Source organism: Atta colombica, unplaced genomic scaffold, assembly GCF_001594045.1.
Source record: "Atta colombica isolate Treedump-2 unplaced genomic scaffold, Acol1.0 scaffold9, whole genome shotgun sequence".
Classification (NCBI taxonomy): Eukaryota; Metazoa; Arthropoda; class Insecta; order Hymenoptera; family Formicidae; genus Atta; species Atta colombica.
Window position 1 is genome coordinate 2799432 of NW_017259583.1, and position 8745 is coordinate 2808176.

Sequence of the window (8745 nt, forward strand, 5' to 3'; positions counted from 1 at the left end):
TTATTTATATATTATTATAGAAATTATATTAATTTAATAAAATGTTGGCAGCAAATATAATTTAAAAATCTTTTCTGTGCATTATGTGCATTTGCAACTTTTAACAGGTTCGTGAAAAAAACTTTATCTTTAATTTTTCTTAAATCGTTTATTACTCAAAAACTAATTGTTTGACTAATTTTTCTCACTCATTTTTCTCATTTTGTCATCTCTCATTTATGACCGAAGTCGCATAAGCAGCGCGATAGTATTAACTAACCAGTTGAAAAGGATATATGCCTTGCATAATTCTTCCATGAGATAGGCACTTACATGCGCCGCGTTGTTCGAACAGCTGGAAACGCGCGGTAAGTCATAGCTTCCGCTCATTTCTATTTCAATTATTCCTTCCCGGATCATTTAAATCGTAAATAGCCTGGTCAACGGCCAGCGCATAAATAAATCGTCGCGGAAGATCGCCGAGCAATACGCACGCCGATTGGCGCTTTCCTCCTTGTGGATTTACAAATGAGGTATTGCTCGTGGAAGACACTCGATGATTTTTTTCTTCAACTTTCTCCCCTTCCTCGGCTTTCTCAGGATGAAAGAAGAAGCATCGTGCTGGGACAATCAATGACTGTTATACCGTGTTTCGCCGTGCGCGAAGCACGTAAAGACTTGTTAGCATTATTAAACATGACTTGCGCGAACGACGTTCGCACAATCGTCTCAACGCTTCACTACATTTCCTCCCCATTCCATCTTTTTTTTTTGTTAACACCTTGTACAGTTAACATCTAGATTTTTTACAAGAAAAATCGAAAATCATAATTTCTTATTTAATACTTTATTTAAATTTTTTAACAACGTACATATAATAAAATAATAAAATTTTTATTGTCGCGAGGGATTAATAAATTAATAATGTTTACATTCGAGCATTATAGTTAATACGTTCGGTTGAAATGTAATTAATTGATTTTATATTTAGAATAGGTATATAATTTTATACTAATTAATTTTATTATTTTATTCTTTACATATTACATCCTCCAGATTTATGTTCTCCTCTAATTCTATTTAGAAAGTTATATATATTTTTCTAACGAATAATCAACCGCATGGAATTAAGTTTGTCTGAAAATCGTTTTTATTTATTGTTGCAAATTGCTGCAATAGATACATGGAATTTTAAGTAAGTAACGTTGACTAATATTCAACGTGTTGCCATAGGATTGATTACAGATCAGAACCAAAGAATTTCCGAAGAACGGACACAAGGAGCGCCGATCCTGCAGAATGAGGTAATATTATAACGGCATTAGATTATTTTTACCCGATCTTTAACAGCGCACATTGCCAAGATGCAACGTTGATCGCAGTTGTGCAAGAGCGTCTCTTGCCCGATTTTACCGTATATTGCAATGCTTTTTGCTAGCGGTTTAACCGTTCAGTCTGCTCAATTCAGGACATGTGCGTCGATTCCATGCTCTTAAGTTAGCTCCGTCCGGCAGAAGAAATACTTGCGAAACTCCTTCTCGGGGATTCCTCGCGACCGACTTTTCTTTGAGGACACGCGAAGATACCCATACAGGACATTTTATCCGAAAAACATCCTTTATGTACAGCACAGAACATTGAAAGAATGTTACTGAGACGTTACAATATTGAGTGTTGAAGTATGAATGCTTTTCAACATTGTTTGAAAATCTATGCTAATTTTTCTACATTGATCGCTAATGTCGCTGTAACAACAACATGCCTATACAGCACAGAACATTGAAAGAACGTTGCTGAGACGTTATAACATTAAAGTGTGAATGTTTTTTTTTAATATTGAATCAACATTTCACGATGTTGATGCGATATTCAATGTTACTAATATGTTGATTTAATATTAGTGTGCTATATGAATTTAAAACATTCAGAGAATATAAAGTCGTCTTCTGGACGTCTTTAGAATGTTCCTTAGAGGTCTGTGTTGTGCGGGTGAAACCGCGAGATTGATGTAGACGTAGAAGTAATTAGTACGATTTTGGGAATCGACATTTATAATGATTGTTTAATTATTGTATTTTAAATTAGCTTTCATTAGGGACTTTTATTACCAACAATGAGAATCGCTTTCGAAGAGAGAAAGAAAGAGAAACGATAATGACGAGTTCAGCCGGCTCATCTATTTTAAACATGTTTCTATAGTCGTAAGTTAGAATGATTGTTAAACTTGGTAATAAGTATTATCGGACAAAGTGGGAAAGTTTGTAGATCTTAAATAATTTGAACGAGCTTTTACTATTATTTAGTATTATTCCCGCGAGAGAATCCCATTCTCTCTTTCTCTCTCTCTCTCTCTCTCTCTCTCTCTCTCTCTCTCTCTCTCTCTCTCTCTCTCTCTCTCTCTCATATCGCCGGATTGATTTATAGCGAAGTACGGTATCCAATTAAAGTTCGCGCAATCTAACAACGTGCAATCCGACGTAATTCTGTAGTTACGAAAAAAAGAAGAAGACAAACAGGAGAGAATGGGAGCAATTCATTGGAAGTGTCTTCACAACTCTTTCCTCACCGACGACCAGGGTGATCTATTGTTGAGCAATACGAGCGTGTATTCCGCGTGCCACTGCCAGAAGTGCAGAAATCAGCGAAAGTACGGACGGAGAATCAGCAGCCATTGTACGTCCGGTCCATTATATTTTACGCGCCTCGACAAATTTGTTTCCCATAATTGAAAACACCGGTATTGTTGGTACATCACATGTTTTCTTCCTCAACTCCTCTTCTGTTCGTATGAATCTTTTCTCGGGCATATCGATTAAAGCTGCAGTCTTGCAATATTAAACGATCCGTTTCGAAGTTCTCTCGAAGTTCTCGCGAGAGTTTGTTTTCTCTACATTGATCAGCTTTTGGAACTCCCTAAATTCTTAAAGAACTTGACTATTTCTCTTCAGCATCAAATTAAATTTGTTTCTGAGTATTATAATATTTAATATAATATCATAATAAAAACATTTTCGGTAATATTGAATATTCACTGTAGAGACGATTACAGATGTTTCATATTTTTAGAATTCTTATCAGTATAACAAGATTAGATTCTAAAGAGATATCTTATCATTATTTGAGAAACAAGTTTCTCATTTCCTTTTTTATCTAAACGGAAGTTATTAAGTGAAAAGTTTCGCTTTAGTAAATTAATTATTGATTTGTATAATATATTAGAAATATATATATATATATTGAATAAATGTGCCCGAGAAAAAAATTTTTTACATTTTGTTTAATAGATATATTACATCATTATTTTTTTAATAATAGAATTACCAATGATTATTTATTTCTATTATTTAAATATGCTATACACCTTCCATTGAAAAAAGAGAAAGTAACTTGATTATTTTATTTATTTATTGTACATATTGCAACAAGAGTAAATCTCGGAAAATATAATCGTCATAAAAATGTTAGTTATTTTGATGATTTTATGTGTAGTAATATTAATTTAGTCATACTAACAATAAGTTTTCATTTAATTTATTCTATCATGTCTGATTATTTTTAAAAAGCTACCAAATATGTACATTGTTATGAATTAAATAGAAGCTATTATTTTCTTATTAGTAATACATTTTCGTTTCGTTTTTGTTGCAATGGTAGCGCAATTAATTTCTATAAATTGTTGTAATTTGTTCTCTAACTTGTATAGATGATGCAAAAAACAGGTACATAATCAGAGATATCGTAACAATCGTACGCACGATTGAAATGAATCGTGTGCCAGTGTAACTGGAGCGTAGATTATCGTGGCATATTTCTCTCCTTTCGCATGTCGGTGGACGAGCATCTCTTGCAAAATTCCAGACTCTCACACCGCGTGTATGCACCTCACTATCTCTTCGTCCTCTTCTGCTCGATCTCACCATACTCCCTGACACGAATCGTATACGCGGCACTTTCCCTGCCGTGGACGTTGCAGGTACACACGTAAGGTCTTTCGGGACAGATAGCCTGGCTGATACCACGCTTTCCTTCGTCTCCCACGGAACCATTTTTAATAGACACTTTGTAGTGAAGTCATCACTATGTTTCCGCGCGCTTTGCCATCACGCAAATCGCTTGTACGCCAGCTTTGTATGTACGACGTTTCGCTTCGCGCGATCGTCGTGTCATTACCTTCGACAGAAAGCACGCGGAAAAATCATCTTTGGAATTATAAAATTATCTGCTTTTCGTCATCTTACGCATATTTGTATGCCTAAATAATTATATTGAATGCTCAAACAAGTTGCTAGAATATGTCAAAGCTTTTTGCAATATTATTATTATGCTTGAATGTGTTCCCACATAATTATTTTTATATAATCCAATATATTACTTTCAGATTTATATCTAAATTTTTATTTCAGTAAAATTGTTCTTTTCGTGCAATTTTTATGTGTTTTACGAAAATATTTCTCACGCTAGAATTGAGTTTCTGTTGCGAAAATTATTCCAAATACATTTCCCTTTTGACGAAATATTATTATTTTGATGAAATATTATTATTTTCTTGTTTCTCAGTTCCGTTATAAATTTGTATCTGTCTTTTTATCAGCCGCTTGTCGTTGACGTCTTCGAAGATGCTCGACAATGCGGAAATAATATATCATGTTGATCGCGCAGAATACAACGTCGTGAAAGAGCAATTGTCGACAATCGTTTTACGGAGATACAGTTTATGCAATCCCCGATAGGAGAAGTTAGATATAACTTCTTATTCATCGACATTACATGGACTCGATAAAGTCATTCGATAATTCTTCAGCATTATCGACAAATGTTTCACTTTATTGGCACTCATTCTCTTATCTAACCATTCCGAGCCATTTAAACGTAATATCAGCGTTTTCCCATTACCTAACATAACGGATCTATAATTTATGAAATTTTTCCTACGCGTGCATGCGTAAATACCATAAATTGCAATATCGCGCGGAGATATATGTGAAGAATCCGGAGAAAACTTACCCGTGATCATGAATCATTTGTAAGTTAAATACTTAATTTATAAAAGAAGCAATTCAATCGATAATAATTCTATCTATAGAAATGTGTTTTATTAAATTTGTTTTACCTGCATAAAATATAGCGTTTTAGATTTCTATATTTATTTATCCTTTTAAATTTCGTACTTTTATATTTTAGCTCAGTAATTAATGATATGTAATTAATGATTTTTTAATATATTTTTGAATTAAAAGAATGTCCTGTTTACACAGAAAAAACGGTTTTGTTAAAAATTTAGTTAGATACGGACTTGAAAATAATTGTGTTGGATCATTAAAATAGTTAAGTAAAGTGCTCAAATTACGTGTGGAATGTCAAAACTTTTTGTAACATTACTCTTTATGCTTGAGATTCCTACGTAATTATTTTGATGGTCTAACTAAATTATTTTCAGATTTGTATTTACCTAAATTTTTAGATATTTCAGCAAAATTCTTTCTGTATACCATTTCTCGCGAGTATTCATCTGCCTATGACGTGCAATTAAATTTTATACGTTGACTAACGTTGAATCTAACATCAACCGCACCTCGATTAATTCTTAATTTTATGGTGTTATCACAATTTTGCGTGATATCACATTACTTATGATGTTTAGTGATGTTCATACAAATTATTTTTGCCATTTATGAGTGAGAGCCGCGGCAAACATGTGATCGTAAATTTGCGATGCGCATCTATTGTCTCTCCTTAGAACTTAAAATTACTCATTTATTATTCATGGAGAAAATCTGTAATCATTGTAATGATTTGTCGTCGTAAGCACACAAGTGGCACTGCATGGAACCGCCGCTGATGAATGTCGTCATAAATGTCTGCGGCTGCTACCTACAAAACATGTTAATTAAGTGTTTTTGAGATAACAGTGTCTATAAATGACTCTTCGTCCAGAATGATTAACTAATCTATTAAAAACGTATTAAACTATTTTCTCAGCTTCTCGTTTTTTTGATCATAATTCAAAAGATGGCTTGTCGTGAAAAAAACATCGATCTTTCATAATTTAATTTAATGTCAAATTATACTCAATTTGAATAATTATTTAATTATTTCTATAAATCGTCATTGCTTCTATTCAATTAATTTAATCAAAGACAATGGAGTCAAATAATTTCATTAGAAAAAATATATTTAATTTAACTTAAATTTATACAATAGTTTATTTATTAAGGAAATATATCAATATTATTGTTTTTGAAACTAACCACAGAAATGGAATTCATTTATTTGACACATATGAAAGTAAAAAATAACAAAATATTATTTTTAACTGAAGGAATTGGATTATCATTGCTTCTTTGATATCTATGTTTAGTTAATTCAATTTAATCTGATAAATTTAATTTATAATTGCGACAATACAAATTGAAACGCCTATTTTAAAGACTTGATTGCTGAAGACAACTTTTCGATTTTAACATTCCAGAGAAAATAATTAGTTGCATATCAAATCATATCATGCAGATACTCGTATCTTTTCATTTTCCGACGTGAAATCCGAAACATACAAGAATATGTTCACTCAAGCGACTTACGTCATTCTCTTTGTAATCAAGAAACTCGGGAAGCTTAGATGTTAATCTCAGGCATTACTCGAGCGGGAAGAGAAGCGCAAATCATCTCAAGATCGTGATTGCAGAAAATATAACGAGAGAAACATCTTCGACATGCAAGAGAAAAGAAAAAACAAGATACCTCCGCTTCCCCCTTATCTTTTCGGATATCCTTTGCCCAGGTAATCTGAGGAGACTCCACATCGTCTCGATGTGGACGTAAAACTGCTTTCGAATCTTTACCAATAGCCAGATCCTTTTTTCGCTGTTTTTTTTTCTTTCCCTCCCTCTTTTTCACTCTCTTTTTCTCTTTCGTAACACGATGCCCTTTTGCGATGCGGTTCTTCTTTGCGTGAGAATTTACATGTTCAGATGAAGAAGTCTCTTCTCCTCTCCTCAGGCAAGGCTAATGCGAAACCCACTAGCTCGCGGGTTCGCGAGTGAAAGGAGAAAGGCGCCGATCTCTCAAAACATCGAAGAAAAAGAGAAACGATCGGATGTCTTCAGGAGATACAACGAAAAAAAACCGCACGAATCGACTCGAGGGACAAGCGTGCCTCCGGGGGGCAATCGTGAGGTCATCGAATGGAGGGACGTAGAACCATGATAGAATTGCGATAATCGTGATCATCGACAGCGATTGAGGAAAGGTGAGATTGGGAATAGCAAGGAAGAGGTCAGCGAATACGCCGGAAGCGAAGCGTTCCGCTGCACGACAAAGAGGAGAAATACACGGGGTTTTCAACGGTGGCGACGTTCTTTTTTTATTCTTTTTTCTACAAAAAAAAGCCTTTATACAAGTACAAAAAGATGCGTGGTTAAAGAGCGTTATGTATAAAAAATAGTGTGTATTTGTGGCGTCGGCTGTACGTGTTGCTCGGACACGGCGGCATCCGCTTTGTAATCCGGATCGCTCCTTGTGTCACATGAATCTTCTCTTTCTTCTTGCAGACAGGTAGAGGTCGATATTCCTGCGAAATCGACTTTACTTGCGCGTAATGACTCCGGGTATCCAATTTTTCCGAATTCTTCTTCAGGGTTGAAAAAGAAATAGTTCGGAAGCCATCATCTTCTCTCACGAACCAGAAACTGACTCTGGATGTCCCGGATAAGGATTTCGGTGAGACGATTCTTCGACGGAAGAACTGATTCGCGTTACAACAGCGAACGCCGCGGTATAGCGACGTATTTTTATTTACAAGGCGCGTTTATATCGCGCTGATCACGTCTTCGGCTTGTCGGCCTCCTCCTCCTAGTCCTCCTGCTCCGTCCTTTCTATTGTAATATGAGTGTCCTGACGAAAGCGAACGCAATCGCCGGGGATGAAGTGTGAAGTGTGTTTGCGTCAACGACTACGCTTGTTCTCCTCCTTGACTTATCATGTTCCTCGATTTTTCGATTCGCGGACACGACCGCGATGATGCGATTTTGGTACGATAGACTTCGGCACCGCGCCGATCGCCCAAGATCATCTTAAGCGACCTTGTCCCTTCCGGAAATGGAAGGAAAAAGAGGGTCGAAAAAGGTAGGAAAATTGGGCCATGTTCACTCCCGCGGACCCCGCGGACTTGTCAAAGCGACGACCGTTGGATTCTCGACAAGTCAAGGGGCCCGGGGGAAAGATGCTGGTCCACGTATACTCGGCGCTACTCTTTTGGTGGATTCCAGAAGACCCTGATCCGTTGAAGCGACGACTATTTTTTATCTCCAACGGACCAAACGTCATCCTGTTCGTTCCCATTTCTGCTTCTCGTGTGTGTCTTCGTCCTGACTGGCCCGGTCCATTGACATTGATTAGTCAAAGGACGTGTTCTGAAGTCACGAGGTAAGCCGAGTAACGCGGATAACACGACGATTCAATTCCTTTCGGACAATGTTCGAATATTGATCTATGTGAAGCGATTCCGCGCGACAATTTGACTTGTTGGCATCGACGACCTTCCGAGTTGCAAGCCCAAGGAATGTGTCACTTTGGGAGAAACTGGTAATAAACGGTTATGATCTTCTCCGTGAGTTTTTCGCGTTGGCGAGTTTCGGCTGCGTTGAAATTCTCGGAAAGTAGTCGTTGTCATCGGCCGGTGCCATTATCCACTCTTATCTCTCTCTCTCTCTCTCTCTCTCTCTCTCTCTCTCTCTCTCTCTCTCTCTCTCTCTCTCTCTCTCTCTCTCT